The sequence below is a fragment of the Etheostoma cragini genome, chromosome 10, assembly GCF_013103735.1.
Source record: "Etheostoma cragini isolate CJK2018 chromosome 10, CSU_Ecrag_1.0, whole genome shotgun sequence".
Taxonomy (NCBI): domain Eukaryota; kingdom Metazoa; phylum Chordata; class Actinopteri; order Perciformes; family Percidae; genus Etheostoma; species Etheostoma cragini.
In genome coordinates this window covers 1,852,235-1,877,491 of record NC_048416.1, presented here as the reverse complement: position 1 = coordinate 1,877,491, position 25,257 = coordinate 1,852,235, and the positions used below count along the sequence as shown (strand labels likewise).

At 41.4% G+C, this 25,257-nt stretch overlaps 2 long non-coding RNA genes across 2 annotated transcripts in view; one reads left to right on the top strand and one right to left on the bottom strand.

Annotated features, from left to right (window-relative positions):
- Positions 1-9,530: 9,530 nt before the first annotated feature.
- LOC117952224 overlaps positions 9,531-25,257 on the top strand; it is an 18,096-nt gene continuing 2,369 nt past the window's right edge. The window contains exons 1-2 of the long non-coding RNA XR_004658349.1: positions 9,531-9,541; positions 15,984-15,990. This is a non-coding gene — a long non-coding RNA (uncharacterized LOC117952224). The remainder of the gene's footprint in view (positions 9,542-15,983; positions 15,991-25,257) is intronic.
- On the bottom strand, positions 16,074-19,018 carry LOC117952223. The gene is made up of 3 exons (XR_004658348.1): positions 19,007-19,018; positions 18,262-18,269; positions 16,074-16,157 (listed from the first exon to the last, which is right to left on the bottom strand). It is a non-coding gene; the product is annotated as an uncharacterized LOC117952223 (long non-coding RNA).

Below are 25,257 nucleotides of genomic sequence, written 5' to 3'. Positions count from 1 at the left end.
GGATTCTATTTAAAGGGGTTGCACTGGACATTCAGATTAATTTAGTGGTAAATAACTATATGCTATGTATGTGTAGTGAAATAATGGCAATCCTGTGCAGAGAATGAAGTCCCTCTCCCTCTGTGTGTGTGTGTGTGTGTGTGTAGTCCGAGCTTCTCTGGTCTTAGTTTTTGGTTGCCGGTCCGGCCGCATGTGCACGTTCGTGCACTGGGGCCGAAAAATGTAGATGGTTTACGTATTAGGAAACGATTTGTTAGAGCTATAGGAAGACAATCCCAGCCGGCTTCTTTTCAGTACTACAGTCCCTCAAATGAAAAAAATAAGAGTTAAATATCCATTATTTGGTAGAAAAACTCTAAATTTGAGTTGGAACCTGGCTTTGTTTTAATATTAATATTGGGTGATGCTGGTTATGAGTTGGAGAACTGGATAGGTGTGCCAAACAGGTGATGTTACACAAGTAACTGTATTATTGTTTTATTGTGTTATTAGTAGTAGTAGTTAATGTGTACTTTTATATATTGTATACTGTTATATTAAACTGATGACGTGTGGTTATTTTGAGCTTGTAGTTTTTTGGTGTTGTATTAATATTGAAAGGGGGTTTGTGTTATTTTGCACCCCCCCTACCCCTGTCTCCATTTTGGGAGAACAACAACGTACATGCCGTCACAGTGTTGTAAAGATGGGAAAAGGATGAGACTCAAAATGAAAACTATCAGCTGAGTTTCAGCTCCATTTCCTCTAATTATGCGCTTGTGACAGTTCAGTCTTGTCAGTGTGAAATCTAGTCTTTCTGCCATTTCGCCGGACTTTAGGGGGCTTCTCTGTGACAAGATCCAATAAATCCTGTCTTTAAAGGACAAAAAGGCCTTGGAAATGGAAAGCATGTTATTGTGAGGCCATGCCCATCCATCACACTGCATGAGCCCAACATACAAGCTGCACACAGTAGACTGGTTTGGACATCAGGACTACTGGACTGTGATGATTCGAGCTGCAACTCTGCAGTCCTTCTATATTTTTATTTGCTGATGATGACTTAAAGCATGGAATTAATGCAAGGTGTGTCACGTATTCCATGATCAAGTCACTATGGCTGCATGGGACTAGTTCCCACTTACATGAACACATCATCAATTAATTAATAACTTCATTTTGCTTCATGCAGCCAAAGCAGCCAGGTTCCACTTCCATAAAGGGTTATTTCAAAGCGATGCATTTGCAGCGTCTTTTAGCAGAACAGGAATTCTTATTTTCACTCAACTGGCACCTGCTAGATGGTTTTGGTTGGATGCAACATGTTTGATTAAAAAAAAGGAAATAGCTTCATATTGCTGTTGATATAGGTCCCATCTCAATTTATGAATTATACTAACAGGGAATTAACATTTCTTAATTGATCTGTTAATTGTAAACTAGTCTCATAAGCTATAGTGACTTGATCATTTGTTAATAGGTAGCAACATTTGTTCATAGTATATCCTGCCATAATCATGCATTAAATCATCAGGAGTTATGCACTCATTCAACATTACTTGACTACATGATCTGGGCCCTTATTATAAAGTTTTACTCATTACATTCGACATTATGTAAGCAAAATATTGAAATGTATTTGACATGCAAACTTATTCAGCAGTGAAATGGTTCACGATAACCAAAGAATAGCAGTTAATGAATAACAAGATAGATAGATAGATAGATAGATAGATAGATAGATAGATAGATAGATAGATAGATAGATAGATAGGGTGGCAGTCCAGGGGGGTCGCAGGTTCAAGTCCCTGTATGGACCAAAGTACAGAGTGCGGACTGGTAGCTAGGGAGATGCCAGTTTACCTCCAGGGAACTGCCAGGTGCTATTGAGCAAGGCACCGTACCCCCCCCCCCCCCACCAACCACTCAGGGCGCCAGTCCAGCACTGGCAGCCCCCCCACTCTGACATCCTCTAATTGCGCATTAATGGTGTGTTTGTATTTCAGGTCTGTGTGTAGGGATTACTAGCAAAGACAAAGTGTAGTCTACAGTATAAATTAAATAGATAGATGGATGGATGGATGGATGGATGGATGGATGGATGGATAGATAGAAGTGGTGGACAAAGTATTCTGATCTTTTTCTTAAGTAAAAGTACTCAACATAGAAGTATCCAGCGCATCCTCACACTGAAACTGGAAACCTACTTGAGTGTAGTTAGATTCCACGATAGATAGATAGATAGATAGATAGATAGATAGATAGATAGATAGATAGATAGATAGATAGATAGATAGACTTTCTGTGGCTTCATCGACTCACCACGTTAGTGCTTAAAGTTTCCCGATCAATATTCCATCAGAGTCCCACTCATCTGCCTGATGCTCGGTGAAGAATTACGAGTTCTTCGCTTTCTTCCAGCAGTGAAAGCTTCCGCCGCGTCCGGCTGTGCGTCCGGCTGAGCGTCCGGCTGTGCGTCCGGCTGTGCGTCAGGACCGTCCGCTGCCCGCTCCGGCTGCGTTCTGACGCACCGAGGGACGCTGCGGGCTTTTATAGCCGCGAGACGGGAGGCTGCAGAGACAGCCAATCACATCACAGACCCGAGCATCCTTCCCTCTCTGCTGTCTGGACGCCGCTAACTTGCACACACTAATCTTTTTGTACTTTTCCTGAAATGTGCACTGCTTCACCACTTCCCCCCCCCACCAGCTCCTTCACAACAATTAAAAGACTTTTTGGTGTTGTTATTGGGCTGATGGAGTGCAGTGTTGGCTCGGTGTAGTTAGCACAGTGGAGAGAAAAGAGGAGATGGCTTGTCTGATGTGCTGGAGAAGAACAAAAGCTTCATTAGAAGATTGCAGTCATGGGACAGCCTGCAGGATCCCCCCCCCCCCCCCCCCCCCCCCCCATGGAAGACAACTTCAAAACACAAGAGTCACACTTATGAGAAGCCGCCTAGGAATACTTGATTTGCACACACATATATATATGTATACAGGTAATAACATAACAAGTAACAACAAAACATATATACATGTATTACTCATGTGTGTGTGTGTGTGTGTGCGCATGAGAATATGCACATATTAGATAAAATCTATGAGTTATATGATATAAGATAGAGTTCATACATCGCACACTGGGGAAATTCCCGTGCTACAGTAGCTCAAAAGAAAATGAATAATAATAAAATAACAACAACAGTAATAGTAATAAAACAAATGTGCAATGAACATGAACAACCATGTAGACAAACTGTATACAGATATACATGAGTAAGGTGTGGAAGAACAGAAATTACACATTGCACAGTTGAAGGTAATAAATAAATAAATAAATGTGTATATTGCAGAATATTGTCTGATTATGGCTCATGATGCAGGATGTACTGTATGGGAACGTGCTTAGTACCGGTAAATATGTATGTAAGTCAAGTATTCCATTTGGGCCCCTCCAAACAATTACCAAAACTATTCAAGTGCAAACTGAGATGTTACATTTTTACTCAGTTTGATTTGAAATGTGTTGCATTTTCATGACTTTAGTGTTACTTCTCTGGGAGTGGTCAACCTTGTGAGCACTGATCCAACGAGATTTAACAGACATTAAAACTTGGACAACCTGTTACATTAAATCACTTTTTTCAGGCGGATGTAGGCCTGTTCTTCATTCTCTTTGGGGAGAATTGTTGGGTCTCTGTAAATTATAGAGTGTGGTCCAGACCTACTCTATCTGTAAAGTGTTCTGAGATGACTTTTGTCATGATTTGACACAAATTTAATTAAACTACAGAAGATGCATTCTTCACAAATGCTAATTCTGAAGACCACCACCACCACTATGACAACTTTTGACATATAAATAACTTAAACTGTACTTGTACCTGTAAATGTATTTTTTTTATCTCCAGTGATGCAACTTTTACATTTTCTGAATTGTTCACAGTATGCAAAAGTTGCAACAAACTTGTGGTCACACAAACAGACGCTATCCTTGCAAAAAGTGTGTGTGTGTGTGTGTGTGTGTGTGTGTGTGTGTGTGTGTAGTTCTGCACGCTCACATGGTCAAAACAACTCCCAACAGTTCATTTGTTAGTCAGTGCATGCACACGCAGGCACGCACACACACAGACACATGCACACACACACACACACACACACCCCAACACCAAACAAAGGGTCTTTCTGTGGAGTCTGTTTAATGACACCCATCTCCTGCTCTATTTCGGGAGGACAACTATTTCTGGTGCATCATTATTGTCATTAGCACGGCTCATATTATTCAATCGTTAACAGACATTATCACCATTATGCACATGGTTACACGCATTAGGCTCCTAACCTCAACGCTGTGTTGCTCTGCACCTGTGTGTGCGTGTGTGTGGGGGTGCGTGAGTGTGTGGAGAGGACGTGCTGTTGTCCCCGTTGCCTGTAGTCTACGTGGCCTGGGCAAAGCGATCCTGTTGGACAGTCTTGGTAAACCTCTCCCTGACCTGTAAACACTCGTCATCCTCTCACAGGAAACAGGCTCCGTTTGAACATTACAGTCTGTACTGGAGTTCATCATAGAGTCTGAATGTGATGAAGCTTCTTCTTCTTTTAACTCAATAAGTGTAAGACTTACAGAGACAAAGAAAAACTAAGAGAGATGATCCCACGTTGTGTCTTTGAACTTGAAGAACTGCAGGCTGATGTCCAGTTATTTCCAGGACAAGGTGTTCCTCTCGGCACCATCCTGGGACATACAGATGTCGTTCTCTAACTTGTCAAGAGACTCTGTTACGAACATCTCTTTGCCAGCCCTCATTGTTGTAATGTAATGTAATGTAGTATTTCTGGGAAAATACACAGTATGCTAATGTTCATATGTTCCTCTCTGACTTACCAAATGGAGCAATTTCTTCTTGGAACCCCAAAACCACATCAATCCTTCTCCCTCCTGGGTGTGATGTCACAAATCAAATTACAATTTGTGCTCTTTTTGCAGATTAGACACTGTTCACGTTGACCGTTTGAATTTGCTTACAGTAAATTAAAAAAGAATCCCACATTGTATCACAATAGCCACATTGTTACAACAAATGCATATGTTTGGTGCATCATTGGATACATGGTTTTTCTATATACACATAACACTAATTACATAATTTGAGGTCTTGACTTTTTTATATACAGTATACAGTAAGTGTTGGGGTTTGCACAGCGCTCACACATTAGCTTTTACAGTAATAACTAGCCTACGGGGTGCATATACAGTAACACATTAAGGATTTGTTTACAGTAGGGTCAAACTAAGTTTAGTATAAACTAAATTACACAAATTCGCTGAAAAATCAAGAGCCTTGTACGTTAAACACATCTGGGTAACTCGGTGCATCAAATCCCATTAGGCTTTGTTTTTGCTTTTTAACGCTATCATGTGAACACTATCTGTGTTTCTCTACCTGATTTTCATGTCATCTCCATGTCAATGATAACATGCTCATTCATGTGTTGAAAAAAAAAAACTGATCTTGTAGGAGGGTTAAAAGAAAACCTTTGAAACCCTCTGGAGATCGTCCACTAACATACATGTTAACTGACAAAACAGTACGTGGATACTTATTTATGAACGCATCTGGGCTAGGATTCTGAAGTCCTTCAAAATGCATAGCTGGCCTGATGAAGTGGGTCATGGAAGAAAATACAAACAATCACAGACACACCAAACTGGGGTGTGTCTGCTGACGTAGGCCAATGATTCATGCGACAGTGAATCAGAAACTCAACGTATAAACATAAACCAGCTGAGAAGTTTCCTACTGAGTCTGAAGTGTAAGGAAATGGGTCTGTCAGCTGTACATGAAATAAAAAAGTGCTGTGTCTTAATTTGCCTATAATTCCATACTTACACTTACAAGTTTTAACGCATAAGTGCATTCACACTGGCTAGTATGGCAAAATGTATGTACTATGAGTACCCTAGTGCACTCTAGCCGTCAAAAAGTGAGTGAAGAAAGCTGGACACTTGTAACTCTCAAAGGGTGCCATCTTGGCTACATAGCGGAAGGGGGGGCAAAATTGTGGAAATAGCATCTAAGGAATCTGCAGCGGGTTTCTCCGGGGTACACCGTGGAACACATCTTGCAAATAACAGTAAAAATGTGTTTATTTTTGATGAAAATTGAACTCAATAAACAAGCCTGCACATATTTCAACAAATCACAACACGACACAACTGCAAGTCACAAAACACGACACCAAATTACACCACGACACATCACATCTGTTTTTTTACAAAAAGAATTCAGTATAGAAAGAAAAAAACAACAAAATAAAAACCTTTGGCTGTTAAAAAATACATAAAAAGACATTTACCATCAATTTTTATAAAGTGTCAGTGTTGAGTCGAGTTTTAAAGTGTCCAGGTATTTATGTGTGTGTGTGGGCATGTCTGTCCTCTCTGCCCTGTTTCCTCCATGACAGCAACACAACAGCAAATCACAACACAACAGCAAATCACAACACAACAGCAAATCACAACACAACAGCAAATCACAACACAACAGCAAATCACAACACAACAGCAAATCACAACACAACAGCAAATCACAACAAAACAGCAAATCACAACACAACAGCAAATCACAACACAACAGCAAATCACAACACAACAGCAAATCACAACACAACAGCAAATCACAACACAACAGCAAATCACAACACGACAGCAAATCACAACACAACAGCAAATCACAACACAACAGCAAATCACAACACAACAGCAACCACACAACATAACAGCAAATCACAACACAACAGCAAATCACAACACAACACAACAGCGGATCACACAACACAACAGCACTGGTGAATTTGAAGGGTGGGTACGTGTTGTACACTGATCCTTGTTCTGATTAGCTGTGTGGCACGTAGTATATTTCGGGTATTTTACACACTTTTTTATTTACCATGTATTAGTTGATTTGTGTTTTTGCAAAAATTACATTTAAAGTATTCCTTATGTGAGTAATGATATAAAGGCACGAGATAATCCGTTGGAAAAGAGAGACCAGACAAATCGGAAAACCAGACAGACACGCGCGCACACACACACACACACACATACACACACACACACACACACACACACACCAGAGAAAAATGTAGTCTGTTAGTCATTCAGTTACACAACTGAAGACTGTACATAGCAAAGAAAAGGAAAAAACTAAAAAGTATAATGAAGACAAACATTTTGTGAAGGCATTCTCTCAACCCCCCCCCCCCCCACAACATTGTAACACGTACACAAAGACGTATCACCACAGAGACGTAGACTCACATATACAGTGTTGCAACCTTGCAGCTGGCTGCGTGTTTTCCCCATGTGTTTGATGTCCCATTGGACCAAAGCATTGAAGTAAATAATATGTGAACCAGGTTTGTTTTTTGTGCGATTCTATGCATGAGATTGTCAAAGCCAACACTACTGCTCGAAACATGTAGTTTATACAGGGGCCTCACTCCGACTCACTCTGACATATTTGTGCACTGACATTTAGGGAAAATGTCCTCAGCTTATCAGGATGATCACATTCAGTCTTATTGAAAATGGAGGCATCAACCTTGAACTCATCCACAGTTTCTTCAACAACCGTGACAACATCCCAGCCAAGTACGGCTTTATCAGAAGGCTGCACTTAGTTCTGCTGTTCCTGTTTGGGATCAGTTGCTACCATCAAATCAACTCCCCCGGCAATGAGGACATCATGCACTGGCAGCTTTCTGCGAGTGTAGCTTCATTAATTCCAATCGGGGCTGGCCAATATATCAAAATTGCGTTGATATCAATGTATTAGACTAGATATTGTCTTAAATTTTGGATTGTAATATTGCAACATGACAGTGTATTCTTTTCCTGGTTTTAAAGGCTGCTTTACAGTTAAGTGATGCAATCTTTACCCACTAAGTCAGTCATTACATGATGTATCCATAATGACGTGTATTTTTCCAAAATCTTATTCTGTAAATGTATTGTTAAAGCACCAATGGTTGATATTGTGACAATTTGCACACTTTAGCTCTGAAAAGTATTGAAACTGGTCCAGCTGGGTGAAATGTTAACGATCATAGACCTGGAAGATACTTACTTCCATGTTCTAGGCATTGGTGATTCCATAGGAATAAAACGGATAGAAAAAGCCTTTCCTTTCAAATCAGCTTAGCAGAATGGCCAGAGCAGCAGCCATTTTAAAGTGTACCATTGCCATGGTAATGTATATGCTTCAGATGATAAGCTGACTTCCGGCAAGTCACAGAGCTGAGGTTTTAAATGCGTCACGTTAACATCATTCTTCATCCACACAAAGCACATTGCTATAGCCACGAGTGACCGCTTCATTTGGTTCGTTTTCTGAGCACGATGTCTTACAGAGAATGAGATGAACAGCGGGCTGGGTCTGATGTTAGCAGTCAGCTGACCCACTGCTGCTGGGTCCAACTGTCCGTACTCACTCCCTGCAACTCCGAGAACATCTCCCGAACAGCGAGCTGCGACACAGTCTACAGCCTCATGACGCGTACTGTCACTATGACATTTACCAACAATCACCGTTTTGTTGTGTACAATCATGTTACCACAGGAAACAGTCCAATGGCCTTTCTAGCCATGCTATTTCTATGAGTGATTGCGTTTGCCCGCCTGTAGCCTATGAATACGATGGACAAATGTTTTGGATACGTCCTTACCCCCCGCACCGTTCAAAAATAGGTGGACACAGCACAATACACAACCACTTCAACGCCAGGAAATGCACGTCAGTTGCTATAGCATAGGCTACATAATGAGTCTCTATGTACACAGTTGAGTTGAAACAAAGGTTTGAGGATACAGCTGGACTATGGAAGTGCCTATAAACCCCCGAGTCCTGGCAGAAGGACCATCTCATGTTTGGGCTTGATGGAATTGAAAATATTGTGTGATGAGGTCAAGTATGGCAAGTTTTGACTCCATAGAAGCATTGCCACATCATGCTACTGGAAAATGAAATAAGTCTAACTCTGCAGAAGGATAAGTCATGGATGAGACACAAACAACTGGACCGTGGTAGCTCATCAACAAGCAGGCCGGCGTTCAGCCTTCACTGATGTCCTGACCGAGTCAAGAGCGTGTGCTGTCCATCTTCTCAAATTCTTCTTCTAATTTCCAGTTGTGTAAAGCATGTTGGCTTACGTGTCGAGGCTACGTGCTCCTTTTCTGTCCTCATCCAGGGTCCAACAGTGTTACGGTACACATGGACTCAGCTGTCAACCTAATACTGGGAAGCATTGTACCAAGAAGATGATATGATGGGCATGGTGCCCAGGGAAGAGCAGGCTCTCAAGGCCTAAATCCTTGGAGAAACAGGTTGGTGCATGTGGGACTATCGGATACTCTGGTCATGGGAAACGAATGCAATTGTTTTGTTTTGACAACTGGCACGAGGAAAACGGATTTACTCACACATTAGAATGCATGCGTCATCTTCGATCGTATGGACGCCATACTGCCATACTTGTCTGGTAAAACCACAGAAACATTGTGAGTATTCTTTTCCAGTCTAGCTCTGTTGGGTTTAGTTAATTATTTAGGAATTGTTGGGTCTTTGTAAATTATAGAGTTTGGTCTAGACCTACTCTAGATCTGTAAAGTGTCTCCCCATGACTCTTGTCATGAATTGATACTATAAATACAACTGCATTGAATTGAATTAGTTAGGTTGTTTACATCCTAATTGAGTCTGTGGTGTACTTGTTAGCTGTTTAGTAGCTCTTAATCTTAGACTCTAACAGTGGTGGAATGTACTAAAGTACATTTACTACTTAGGTACAAATTAGAGGTACTTGTACTTCTTTTTCCTGCCACTTTCTACTTCTACTCCACCACATTTCAGAGAGGAATATTCTACTTTAGTTACTCCACTACATTAATCTGACAGCTTTAGTTATTAGTACCTTTCGGCCTAAGAGTCCAGCTGATTAGATGATGATTAGATGATTAAAAACACTTGTTATTCCACAGAACTGTTTTAATTGCTTCCACTTTCTATAATGTGAGGATCTTTCTGCATTGAGTACGTTCACTTGTAATACTTTAAGTGCATTTTGTAACATTTTCAATGCAGGACTATTACGTGTGACAGAGCATTTTTACATTGTGGTATTTATATTAAATACTTCTTCCACCACGGCACTCTACCTCTGGCAAACTATGCACATTTGGTGGGTAACAAGGCAGATGACATTAGTTAGGCGTGTGTCTTGCAGCAGTATTGTCTTCCCTTCATCTGCTCTGCAGCTGGGATGGATACCGTCGTCTCAGCCACAGCTAATCCCTCACGAACTGCTGTTGCTGTGTTGATGGTGATAACACATTGATTAGGCTTCCTCCTGATAGTGAGCCAGAGTTTAGAATCAGAGTTACAATATGAGTTACAATGTGTAACATGTGCTGTACCTTAATAACATCAATTATTAGTTACAATACGTAACAACCATTCTGGGATGGGGGTCCATCCCCAAACCCTTACAGGAAATGCCTGAATGGAGAGATGGATGGACGATTCCATTGCTAGATTTGAGGTTGATCAAAGCTAAAAAAATAAATAAAAAGCTGAATATAGGATTAGAGGATGAGTTTGGCAAGACATCATAACCCTGTCTGAGGGAACACCATCAACTCTCTAATCGTTTCTCCAGCTTTCCTGCCTGCTACGTGAGAACGCAATATTGCATTGCATTGCACTTGGCAGCAGGCAAAAAAACAGCGGCGGTGTATTGCAGAGGAGACCTTTGCATTGAGTTTAGGATGTGCAAAAACTGCTTGGTTAGGTACTAACAAAGGACTCTTGGAATTGACCTTTTTTGGTGTACACATGGAAGCATTCAATTCTGTGATTGCCGGGGGTTTACTGATGTGTTTTTTCCCCCTCTTTTAAATAAGGAAATACTGTATTTCCAGGATGCAGTGCTCATTATAATACTTAAAAATTAAAGCAGTATTATTCGGGAACGGTCCTGGGGGCTTTTCTTAATGTCATGATCGAAACAATTTGTAATGAACATGTTGCACTTACTCATAAGATGTGCCAGAAAACTACAATTTAAGGTAATTGAATGATGTCGGTAATTATCCTCTAGTATGGAGCAAAGCGACATCTGGTCACGACATGTCTCTGGGTTCATTCTGAAAGATGTTAAACTATGGTCTGTGTGCCTATGTCTATGTGTGTGTGTGTGTGTGTGTGTGTGTGTGTGTGCGTGCATTTTGTTGTTGAAGATTGTACTTAAAGAAAAAAAACATTTTGGCACTCCTACTCCCCCACCATGCTCATTTTGGGTTTTCTTCATTGTGATTGTCATTAAGACCAAGAGCACTGGACCCACTTGAGTCCAACCCCAATATTTGATTGTGACGGCTGGGAGGTGCACAGTATGTCAAATACTGTCTCGTCAAATACTCTGAAGGACACAGTTTAGTTGTGTAGTTCTGATAAATCCCTCCTTCATCCCTTCATCGACACATCTAGATATACTGCTTACTTGTACAATCTTGTCATGTAGCGTTGGGGGCCCCTGGGCTAGCATATACTAGGGGGCCTCTTTGTAGAGTGTGTCTTGAGATACTAATCATGGTATACAGTTATCATGCACGGACGCACACACCGACACATACACACAGTACCCATCAATCTTTCCACACGTGTCTGGGGGAATTAAAAAGAAGTATCCCTTTAGGTTTGATGGACGCTGTGGGAGGTGTGACCTCACACTGTGTGAAGGTTTTCTTTTTTGGGAGGGTTATTTGACAAGCCCCCCCTCCCCGTCCCCCCTGAGCAGTTCTATGATAACTTATCCTTCCAGCATATGAACACCAAACACACTTCTTATCCTCCTCTGCATTGTACCGAGTCTCAGCCGCCCTGCCCGGTTCTACCCATGGGAACAGGAACAGTGACTCCCCGCTGACATCAACAACTGGGGGACCCGCTGCACACATCCGGTTTATTATTGGCCCGAGCGACGATTGCAAAGAGCACAATGTTAGCGTCGGGGCAAAGGTTTTTTTTCCTCCCCTGTCTAGAAACAATATGAAAGTAAAAGACAGATAGTGTCCGAGTCAGGATGGGTGGGTACTTCCTCTATTCCCCTGTTCAGGAAACTGCTGATGCACAAAGACAACAGCAGCGGTGCTCGGAGGGAGATGCATTCAAGGGATTGAAGGGGTATTGTTATTTAGTTGTTCACAGTTAAAATCTTTAGAAAAATATACAAAACGCTAAAATGAAATATGTGATTCCATGCATTTAGGATCACGCGTGCTTACCCTTCATATGGAGAAGCCCTACATCTGATCCCTCTCGACATTGAGGTCATACTGCATGGCTGTTTCTTTCTAATAACGATTGCATCACTGACTTCCCTAAAGCCACCTATGCTGACTCTGTTCCCTAGTTAAATACATCTGGGAGTGGCAATGCAGCTGTGAAATAAGTGAAATGAAGAGAACACTGTGGCTGGACTACGTGCTCCAACTTTGCTGAGGATTTCCCCCAAAAGTTATAGAGCCACTTGTGATTTCTGAAGAGGAATTTGATGCCCTTTCCCAAGAGTTATCAAATTTCTGTGGCTAAAATGAAATATGTGTTTTCCATACAATTAGGGTTATGTGTTCGGACATTTATATTTTGTGAGTTTTCACCCATAGTACCTCCTTTATGCTGTGAATTCTTTTCGTTGGATGTTGTGGACACAGAGATATCATTGTCTGACCGTTGTTTCCTTCATTCTTCAGCGCTTACCCCGAAAGTCAAAGGTCAACGGTTGCTGACAAAGAGGGAGAGAGAATCTGAAAAGGCGAGACTAAGGCGGGCAGAAAGAAGCAGAGACTAAGTGAAAACGGATGAGACTCCAAAGTGGAAAAGAAAAGCAGACATTGCTGTGTAATCCAGTAGTGCTGTGAGCAGACAGCGAGCTGGCCCTGGTGCAGGTGCTGTTAGTGTCTGCTGTATTCCTTCAACCCGAGATTTCATGCTGATCCACAGCTGACAAAACCTCCTCATGTGCTTTCCATATTGCTATTTTCCTTTGACTTTTAGAAACCCCCAGAAACCCAAATCGTACATCCACTGCCTTGAATCTGCTATATGCTGTGTACATCATGTGTCCCTCTCACTTCTATGTGTCTTCACTCTTCTGTTAGAGAAAACAGCAGCAAGTGGCAGAACAGCATGTTCCACTTGCCAGTTGGGCCTTCAAGATCCATCTCCTCCTCCTCCTGTCAGCGCCTGCTACGGGTGCTCTGGAAGATCTGAAAATTAAAAAAAAAATGATAATTATTATTTCTAATGGAACCCTGTGAAGGCAGCCAATTTTTTAAATCCCTGTGGAAATGTGGAAATGACTTCACGTGAAAAGGGGAATCAGTCATTTCTTCATTGAAAAGGAAATCTTTCAACCTAGAGATTCAGGGTAAAGTAGCGCATATCTGGGCAAACAAACTTACATTTCAAATCAAAAGCTTATCTCCCGGTCCAAATGAAAGAAAACAAAGAAAGGACTTGTGGTGGCCCTTGAGGCTGGTGCCTGTGCTTTGTGTCTCCTTCAGGGCCTGGTAGGTGGAGATTGGATTGCAATGGGTGCATCTGGCCGCTCCATCCAGAGAGCATTTAACATCAGTCGTCTCCGTTCCTTCCCTCTCTCACACCATTGATGGCTCTTCCCTTTGCACCACATGTGGTTGCACTTTATTCTACACTCTATAAGCATTTTCACACAGCAACTCTCAAACACTACTGACCTTCTGAATGACCATTTCATACATTTTGTTCATGTATGTTGTAAGTTATGTAAAAATAAAAGCCTACAAGAACCAGCTTGGGTCAGTCTGCAATAACAAACAATTATTTATCTTTTCACATACTCGTGGCATGACTCCATTTCAACAGAGGTAAACGTTAAAAAAATGGGTGTTTTTACCGTATGGAGAGATGACCGTTGAACATCCAGCTATCTTCTGTCTCTTCTTCTCGTTCATTTTTTTGGAGATGGTGCTTTTGCTGCCTTCCTGCTTCAGTTCGTCATCTTTCCTCTTCCATTTGATTCAGCTCCAAATCTTCTGTCTGTCTGTTAGCTGCACACACGTTAAAAGGGACAGCTAAATATAGGATAGCTGAATCAGGGGGCGACTTTTCAGTGCTTTTGGTTTGGACTTTGAGAGAGAGGGAAGTGTTTGTAAATGCAAGTTTATTTGAAGAGTTTTAGGAGTCCTTTCGCTTCTTCCCCCAATATGCATTGTTAGCAGAGACATGTAGTCCAAGTCTCTACCGCGGAGGTAGACATTATGCAACATTGTGAGGACCCATTGAGCTACTTCTGCAACAAGGGGTCAGGTACATGCATGCAACTCGGAAGCTAAAGTTACATAGTACTTAACTGGGCTACAGAGCTCAAAAAGAGACCACTTTGGCTGGGATTGGCTGATGGTGTTTTCTCCTAGAGAGCAAGTTGCTCATGCCAGTGGAGAAATAAAGACTCAGTATAATCACAGTCTTTCCATGGAGTTCATCTCTACCAAAGTAACCCAATCATAGTAAAACTAGTTAAATCAAGAGAAAGGAGAAGAACACACCTCTTGCATCCTGTCTTCCATTTCTTTGGTGTATTTGGGAAAACTCAAAACCACGGATACAATACAATGTATAAAGGTTATTAACAAATCCATGCACTAACGGCTGGACACCTTAATCAGTCAGAGTGGCAGCAATTATGAGAAATAGGACCCAGGTTGAAAAATGCTGGATTTTTCTTTTAAAAAGCTTGTATGTATGTGAGAAACACTTTCTTTTTATTAAAACTTTTTTTAACCCATGCATGCCCCCTCATGTCAGAGCAGATGTCTTGCTCAGGGACGTTTTCAGCACATGCGTGCAGACAAAGATTGAAGTCCTCTGTTCTCCAGTTGAAAGGTCACCCTGCTGTGTTTGAGTGTGTGTGTGTGTGTGTCTGTGTGTGTGTGTGGTTGGGTGGGTGGGTGGCCACCCCTTAGGAATGTTAAGTGTTTTTATGTTTGTCTGCTGCAGTGTATTCGCAGTACGTTTGTGTACGCATGCAAATCTCCGGGCCATTTACGCAACTGAGGGGCTCAGCGCCCGTCTCATGTGTCCCATTACTGGCTGGAAGACAGCGTAAATGGGGACACAAAGCTGCCGGTTATCTTTGGGTTAGATAAGTATACAACGCTCATCTGCGGCAAAGGCATTTTACAGGGACTGATTCTTTTATATAAACAATTAGGATAGAGGAAGAAAAGGAAATATAATGACAAAAGTAGGAACTTTGCACTTCACTCACAGACTTCCTGATTCCTGATTTGACAGCGGGACATCAATTTTTGCAACAGACTTTGGCCACCGGAGTCTCAGAGCTTGTGAAATGTCTTCTACGATTTGAGCATTTTCGTCATGTCAGTCTCAAGAAACAAAGCCAGAAGAAAAGAAACACTGGCCCTCATTCATACCTAACGTAGAAACCAGCGCAGAAGTCCTCTTCATATGGGATTCAAGAGTTGTTGGTATCCCACCAATCAGAGTGTAAGATGGTCGTACGTTTAGGAATGCACCGGCTGGAAATGATCATTATTTAAATATCATGCCCCAGTATCGCCCCTACTATTTCCAACATGGCCAGACGTAATCCGGCTAAGAAGCGGCACTTTTCAAACGCAGAGATTGAAACTCTGACATCTCAGTAACGTGTGTACTAGTTGGCTTCTTAAAAACTGTAATTAGGCTGTAGGAAGTACGCAGAATAGAAAGAGATCACTGATGGGGTCAACAGTGTTGCCATATTAAATTAGACTCCAGCTGGATTTCATTTAATTTACACATCCTTATGCCATACTTATATAGTAATAAACAGGCTCATATTGCAATCTCTTAGGTCTACATGTAGATGGACCTATATTTAAATAAACACACGGTAGCACAGTTATGTAGTCTTTTATTTTACTTGTGTTTTTTTATAAGTCAGAGCCAGGCAAACGTAAGCTTCGAGGAAGAGCACGTGTCCTAGACCACCCCCCCCCAGCCCTGTCTCCTGACAGCCGAGGGCCTGGAAAAACAAGCCGAAATATGTCGGTCAATGGCAGAAAGAAATCATTGACTTGTTAACGACACTTTAAAAGACAAACGAAAACCTTGTCATGTTTCCTGTATTGAATATCACTGCCAAACATAACACTGTAGCTTTTAAAAGCGAGGAGTAACATCCTGTCTCCTTGGTGTACCCCCCAGTTGGGGCTGTGCTGGACCCTGCTCTCTGGGCATCGGTTCAGCGGCGCCATCACTGCATTTATGGCGTCCTGTTTCCCTGCACGACGTTGTGCAGAACCCCACAGGCTAAAACACTGTTGCAGACTTTTTCTGGTCTGTATAGTAGCGTCCCCCCCCCCCCTTGCTGATCTGCCCTTAATCAATCCAACAGAGCGCTCCACCATCGCTCATGTGTGTAAGCTACGTGTGCACTGTTGCTCGGCTCAGAGAGGTCTTCTAAAAGAGCCAGATCTGCCAGTGCCAACAAGTGATCAGCTGATGACTTCTCCTTCTCCTTCTCCTGCTGCACCGCCCGTCCTACGCCTGTTTTAGGTCGTTAGTGCATTTCATAAATGAGGGCCACTGTCTGTCATAAAATCTCTTCAGCCTCACAGCAAGAAGGTTCTTCCCACCATAAAGACATGCATGCTGGGTAGCCAGGACTACAGTTGAAAATTAGCCAACTGTCTAACACTGGCGCATTTGCAGAAATGTTGATTAATGTGCTTTGTCCTAATCAAATAAACGCATCCATCTAACCTTGGCTTCCAGTACAACATCCCGTCATAAGTTATGTTCACGCTTGTCAACATGGATGCTGCGGTGGGGTTTTGGCTGTGCTTCCACACCCAGCTGGACATCTGCTTTGCATTTGTCTTTGCTCGGCTCCACTAACTGGAGGTATCCAAAAACAGCGGGTACCATCATCACCATCATTACTGAAGAAAGAGGAGGAGAAGAAGGCATACATGAGAGTTGGGGCTTCCTTTGCCATATTTCAACACAGGGTTTTGAAATGTGTGTAGAAAATGTTTTTCTGTGGTCCTCATAAGGCAAAGAATGTTATTTGTGTGACATTAATTACACCCCTCAATGTCTCTAGTGGAAGGGATTATGTTGAACAAAATGAAAGCATGTCATCAGTTCTTGTTCCCTATTCAACACTTTGAACAGTTTCCCAGCTGAACTGACTACAAAAGGAGAGAACTTATCCAAAACAAGAGTAAGAGGTCATCCAACCTTCAGACTCAGTGTCTCCACGTCTTTGACGAATACTCAACTTCAGCAAATCTAATATAACCTTGCTTTGTACAAAGCTGCATCCAAACTCTTCAAAACCTGGGAACCGAGATGAGTTAAGTCTAAATGGAATTATTTAGGGAACTTAGAATTTAACTGGGGAAAAAAAAACATCTGGAAGTGTCAAAAGTGAGCGCCAGGCCAAAGTGACTGATTGAGTATGACCACAGGTGTTTGCTGTATTTTTCCCACAACATCTCCTTCCAGGAAGTGGTTCTGTTTCGAGTTAATGTCAGGGTTAGCTGCCTGGAAGGCGACGTCGGAGGTAAAAATCACCAACGAGCATGACCGCATCATCTGTTTCAGTGTTGACTGGATATATATTGGGAGTGGGATGAAAGGTGATGGTGTCATTTAATTAGAGAAATTAGCGTTGTATCAATGGCCTGTATTGACAAGGAATTGGGGGTCCACGAGGGCCCCATGAGGGACAATGGGGACATCATGAGATGACCTCTCTTCAGTCAACTCCACTCAGGAGGGGAGGCTTCCTGTAAACTTGGTGTGGATAACAAGTGGCCCTTTGTGTGCGTGTGTGTGTGTGTGTGTCTTTGTGTTGATGGAAGTGGAGGATTAAGGACAACCCTCATGAGAAGTCTGTGACCAGGGGTCATGTGGTGCGTAGAAGTGAACACAATGGCCACTTGAAGAAGAAAGTAGACAACATTGAGCCCTGTTGGTGTCTTCTTCAGGAACAGAATCAGGATCGGCTTTAACGGCCGAGTAAATGTGAACGCACACAGGGGTCTGGACTTTGTGTCAAAGTGCATACATAGAAGTAGACATAGTGCAGTCCCATGTTGACAGCATCATCCACAGACATGTTGTAGGGGGTCCAGGGTGGGGCCTGTGATGTCCTTCAGGGGGGTCAACACCGTTCACACTCAGACTCGTTAGCCGAGATGTTTTTCAGCGTTCTCCAATGACTCCTGCATGAGCCCTGCAGGGTTTAGGTATCCTTCACATCCTACTAAGCGTGAAGGACTCTAAAAATACATTTAAAAAACATAAACAGGGTTACCCACATAACTTTTATTTAAATCTTTCGAAGACTCCATTAACTCCAGCCTGTATGCAAACATGGCTTGTCCCTATTTGCTTGAATTCCTCTGCATTAGGTTTAGTCACTGCTTTATGAGATTTACACAGAGTGTAGCATACAAAGCCAACATTTAAGATGTAACATGCATCATATTACACACATTTCCCCGTAAAATCAACACAACAAAATTGGTTTCTGTGGAAATTTTAGGATGTCCTCTATGATTTGAAGAATGCATGTCTGTACTGCATGATTTTCTTTCTTACATTGGTGTTCCAGAGCTGTTCTGGTATCCTAAAGGTATACAAAGATCTTTAACCATCTGAATGGAGGGGGGAAGAATGTCTGTTGTTGCACACAACAGAAGTTTTTTTTCTATTTTCAAAGCTTTGATTATATGTAAAAAGAAAAAAAAGGAAACTGGCAATATTGGTTTGTACAACATAAATTAACAATTCTTGCCCAAAAAGAGAGTAGGAAGAAGCTCATCTAGTCCCCTCATGTCCGGCTGGATGTCCCTCCCCTTCCGCTTTCTTTGTGTTGCCGCTTGTGATTGGTTTAAATAAACGCCAATAAACCAGAAAACGTTTTTCCTCCCATCCCAGAATGCTGTGTGGACTAGCCCAGAGCCTCCTCCGCGGCGCTGTGGAGGAGGGTCTAGACTAGTTAGGTTTGGTTTTTGTATTGACTATCCCTCTGAAAGAATGTAATACTTCATCATATCATCATATCGGATATTCATTGTGAGACAAGCGCAGCAACTGGTACTAGATTGCTTTATCCACCACTGTTGTAAAAATAATATAAAAAAGGAATTTTGTGATTGTCCCTTTTGTGACTATAATGAGCAGCACTGCTGTCCTCTTCAGTTTTTATTATCACCTAACATAGTATTCCTCCTTTTTTCCCTGACTTTTACGTCTTTCTCACTTTCTTTTTCTGCTTACTTTACTGTGGGAATACATGAACAATGATTCTGTTTTTAATGTCATTTTTGTTCACCGCACTGTCACATTTTGCCATGATGACTTCGGGAAAAGGGCTTTAGAAGCCCCACATGTAAAACACATGGAAAATAGTTTTGGTTTCATACACCATAAATCCTGTCAGCAGTAACCACAAAAGTGACACGGACATGTAATGTTTGAAATGTAATGGATTTTTTTTTGCTAGAACATCCTAAAATTGTTTAGTTGCAATGTGCAATAGTAATAGTTGATGTGCTGATTTAAACTAAATTCATGGGAACATTAGTAACTTCATAGACAGTATTTACGATGATAGTCATCTTCAGTTTACAGCTTTCCCATTGACATCAATGCAAGACATTGTGTGGTTATAAGTGCATTAAATCTATGCAGAGAGAGGCAAAGTCCCGCCCCTTCCTGTGGATCAACATGGGACCTTATTGAGGCTAAAACGACAGACGTGAACAGAGACAAATAATCGTTAGATCTTGTCTGAATGGAGCCGTCTTACACATGTTTCTCAAGACAGTTTTGCATTGTGTTGCATTAAAATTGTGAAAATGCTCTGATCTCGTTGTGTTTTGTACCCGGATGTAACTGTCTCACACATGTAACTTTGACTTGTAAGATTGTCTTTTAAATTGACAAAGACCATATGTGTTATCCCTGGCTCAATTCAACAGGATCAAAAAGCTATTTGTCTCTCCCAGTTCACTATTTTGTATAAAATAAGGTCCCGTGGGGTCCTCTGGAAAGGGTTGGACTTCTCCCATCTGCTAAAAAAAACACACTGTTGCCTGTTAAACAGAAGCATGGCCATGAGGCCTTTTTAACATTTTGCAAGTGGTTTCTGTGGACAATGCTGAATCAACAGATAGTTGATACAAACGGCTTGTTGGAAAGGGTGTAACGTTGGGTTCAAAATAGGCGGGGTTGGGATCTCCAACTATCTAGGGAGCTCCTGGGACATGTCTGTACGTATTGAGAAAAGTCATAAAAATCATGTAATGTCAAAAGCAGAAAAATGTTAGACAAAGCTAGAAAAACTCTAGGACAAAAATGTTGAAAAAATGTCTAACAAAAACCTTTAAAAAAGCATAAAAATGGATTATTGGGATGTGGTGGGAGGTTAAGAGCCAAAACCTCAGCTTTACTCCCTTTAGGAGCCAATGTTTGTTTACAGCGGTCTATTAGGCCTTGTTGGACTATGACAGCCTGCTTAGGCACTGTGCATGTGGACAACCCCTAATCGATTCATCATGGGACAAAAAGAGCCTTGAAACAGCCCAATGCATTTCACTGAACTCATTGAAGAATGTGAGTAAGAGACAGAAAACCTGGAGTCTAGCTGGGGTATTACCAGGATGACCCAGTTTCACTGCACGTCACTGGACTTGTTCCAGTGTGTTGGTGATTTCGGCATCAGCACCCTTCCCTTGCTTTAATTACTGTGCTCAGCGCTTCAGTAAACCTCTAAATCCTCATTGACTTTTTAAAGAGTTTTCGGCCTCTGTTGTCGGAGAGAGACTCAAACCGAGAGCCGCAAAGCAAATGTTTCTCCTGACCCTGAACAAAGAGCTTTCTGTCCGAACAAAGTTTTTTGCCAAACGTCCATTTGCAGTTTTGACGTTACACTCCTCTCCTACTGCGGATCTGGTATCTGGAGAGATAAACACTACAGCTGTGGACTTGAAACATTACTTTGGTTAACATTAATTTGTTATTGACATTCTTTTTTTTTATAAGACATCTGCAAATGACTCTCTTGGTCTTTAATTCTTTAAAAAGATTCCTGATCGAGCTGTGTTCAAATCCACTGAACTACTTAGCAGAGTATCAGAGTGGCTGCAGACCTGCTGTGGACCAGAGATTAAATCTATAGGCAAATTATTAAAAAGCTTGTTCAGCTCCCTAGAGGCGTCTTGTTCATTGCATTTAGAGAAGAAAAGCATTTGTAAGTTGCTCCTTTGGCAGGAGGGTTTAGAAGAGGAATGACAACTCTGTGGTTGCTGTGAACCAAAGCCTGCTTAGGGCCCCGTGGCTACCAGAGGGCCCCCAAGGGCGCTTGAAATGTCTCACGATTGAGCTTATAACAGAGCCGATGTATTTAAAGATATTGTTCCTGCTGATTGGTCTCACATTAGTTTTTAAATGCTTATATGTACATCATGAGCGTTTAATATTTAAAACACACAAGTTGGTTCAGTGCCAAGTGCAACACGTTGCAATGTGGACGGTCCCCAAAAGAAATCCTAATCAGGAGCCCCAAAAGTAAATGCATTAACAGCTTATATTGAAATACAGCATTGAGTTATGAAGAAATGGCTGAGAAGACATTAACATCAGCAGGAGAAGGGACAAAGGGTTCAGCTGACTTAAATAAAGTAAAGAAATGATCTTTTATCTAGAGAAATATGCGCAATAATGTATTTTAAGGATTAATAATGGGCTTTTCTTTCTTTCAAAATCGTTCTGCTTTCAGCGTAGTAAAATAAAGGGACATCTGTTATCCCCACGGCTTCTACTCCGAAGAAAATAAGAATCAAAGAGCTTCCATTTTGAGTAAAATTGTTTGTTAGATGCTCTATGTTTTGAGTTTTTATAAGGTGAAATATGACATGTATCTTTTGACCACCCACATTGTAATGGTGATGAAGGGGGACATGCAGTTTAACCAAGCCATTTACACTTTGTTTAGTATTTAAGGTTAGAAACACATTATTTGGTACTCCATTGTACGAATGTTCATGTGACAACATTAAAAAGTCATATGAGAGTGCTTGCCTTCAGTATCAATCATATTAAGGATCCAGCCCCTACTCTTCAAAGTTGAGACTCTTATCTTATTTGTTTGTCATCTGAAAGGGTTTTGATAAGCAATAATTTCATAGGGCAGAGCAAGACCGGGACAAAAGGTGAAGCATTTACTTATTACACCTAACCATTTTACATTCTATTTTATTCATATCTTGAGGTCCCTCAGGAAATTATCAATCTTACATGTATTATAATCTTACATGTAGTTATATGTATTCATTTCTGTATTCATATTAACACACATATGTTCAGAAGGAAAAATCAAACAACACACTACATTCCTATTCATGTACCCATTACCATTCATGCCTCGCTTTAATATTTGTCGTCCTGCTTTTTAGTATTTACACATTTTTCCTTCCTCATCTAAAAGATTTGTACATTTATTCTAACATTTGTCTCTGTGAACATCTGCATTCCCCTCCGTTCATACTTGCTCTCTCTAATCTGAAACCGCCCCTGCAACCATGCTATTTTTGACTTTATACATCATTTGCATTGTTTTGGCTTCCACCAAGTCGGATGTTGATGGAGACCAGACCTTAAGAAGAATGAATACTGGATAACTGTACATTCATTGGGACTAAAAATAACAGCTAACGTTGATCTGTGTCAGCTGGATTCGTTTGAGGCATCTGTCTGCAACACAATCACAATATTAACTGTTGTGGTTTGGGGTTATTGTTTGGGTTTATTTTCCCCCTTTCTTTGGCCTCTTTGTGTTCTTGTCTTAGTTTTCTCCCTGGTCCTGACTTGTGTTCCCCTGTGTGTCTGTTTCTTCTGCTTCCCGTTTTATTTTGGTAGTATTGTTTCCTCTCTTGCCTTGTCTTGTCTTGTCTTGTCTAGCTTTGCTTTGTGCTCATCTGATGGTCCTGCCACGCCCTAATGTGATTCACCTGACGTCTCACCTGTTCCCCGTTACCTCGTTACCTCTTGTACTTAACCTGTGTGTTCCCTTTGTCTAGTGCTTGATCGTTTGTCTTGTCTTTGCGCCTGTTGTGCTGTGTGCCTACGCGTTCCTGGAGTTTTCCCTGTGAGTATTCCCCTGCTTTTGCCTTGCTGAGACCTGTTTTTTGTGCCTTTGTATTTTGCATTCTCTACTTTTGGGATTTTGCCTGTTCCCAGTGTTTTTCTCTTGGACTGCAATACAGTTTTTTTGTTGAAGCTCCGACTCTGCTTTTGGGTCCTCCTCCCGTAACAATTAACTTTACTTTATTAGGTAACAACTTATATAGTTGATTACAGCTTCAAATGAAAACATTTTGATTCTTGCACATTTAAGGACAAATAACCCACTTCATGTATTAAAGGGGCATCAACTGATTTAAATGGCAGGTCAATAGGAAGTTTTTAAGGTGTCTTGCAGTGTATTTGCCATTGGTGTCAGAGTTCCTGTTTTATTTTGAAAGTTACCTGTTCCCCCATGTGTTTTGTTTGACTTCCTGTTATTTTCCTGCCTGTGTGATTACCTGTCTCCGCCGTAGTGTGTTGCACCTTAACACAGTGCAACACACCTGTTAGTTAGAGGGTTTCCCCGTGTCCAGCCTTCCTAGAGGGTTTCCCCGTGTCCAGCCTTCCTAGAGGTTTTCCCTGTGTCCTGTATTCTGGGTTCCTGTTGGTTTCCTTGGATTTTGACTGTTACCTGTCCTTCTGGATTTCCCTTTGCCTGCCATTTTTGGACACTGTTGCCTGTGATAAACTCACCAGCTTCCCAATAAAACAAATGCATTTTACCTACCTGAGTGTTTCTGTGGGTCATTTTCCTGTGTGCGTAATAATTTGGATTGGGAAGTAAAAGAAATTGCCTAAAAACAGACTTAAGTTCTTACAATCTTTTTTCAACACCTAGGATTAGGGCTGCAACTAACAATTATTCTTGTCTTGTTTGGTCTATAAAATGTCAAAGTTGTGAGAAATGTGGATCAGTGTTTCCCAAAAAGTCATTTGTTTTTTTTGTCCACAATTCAAAGATATTCAGTTTGCTCTCAGACAAGTGAAGAAATGAGAAAATGTTCACATTTTTAGTAAGAAGCTGGAATCAAAGATTTCCCTGTCATAAAAATGACTGTTCGATTAGTCTTTGCAGCTTAATGTAGGATACTAGAGTTGAAACTGAGATCTTAAACTCCGAGTGGGGGGTCCGCCAAGTTACTGCGGGGGGGGCAACCAAATTGTTAATGTTTTAAAAGAATTATTTATATGTCTAACAAATATATCTAAAAAATGAGTCCAAAATATAACTTTGAAAAATATATAATTTAGACAACATTGATAGGCTCAGTGGCCGACGTGTAAGGTTAGACTCAAGGATCCACAGTACCACATGTGTTCATTTAACCCATCTGACTGTTCTGAGAGCATGTAGGTCATTCAGGAACTTTCCCCAGCTGGTTTGTTGTTGGGCGGTCATCCGCGCTTCCTTCCAGGATGATGTTTCCTTGGGTTCTGCCTCCACAAACCTTCCCCAGCTGTTCCTACGTCATCCTAGGGCTTCTTTTCCCTTCAGGGTTCCAAGTTAAGGCCTCTGGGGTGCTGCTGCAAGGTTGCTTATGTACTGCATGTTCAACTTCAAAGGGGCGCTATGCTGTTTGGGCCATTTCTTTGCTGTTTTCTTGCTTTTTGCTCGCAGGTTTCTCTTTAGAACCAAGAAAAATGTCAATTCTTCATTTATTAGCATAGTATTATCAGGGATGTGTGCAGACATTTGGAGGGGCTATTGCTCTAATCTGGAAAAAAGGCAAACTAGACTGTGGCTGCACTCAATGATTCTGGTTGAGATAGCTAATGGTATGATTTGGCGCTGTGAGGGACCAAGCAGTTAAGGAAGAGGAGTCACAAGGGGAATTCCAAAATAAGGGCTTTTATTCACCAAAAATAACAAAATAAAGAAGGTTTTTGGGCCCATAAAATAGATCAAATAAACAGAGGGTAACTAAAGCTCTGATCCTAAGACTCAAAAAAACAAATACAAGTCACCTGCTAACAAAGGGGACTTATGTGTTGGCGGATCAGCCCGATTTTAACACATAGGGGGAGACTAACAA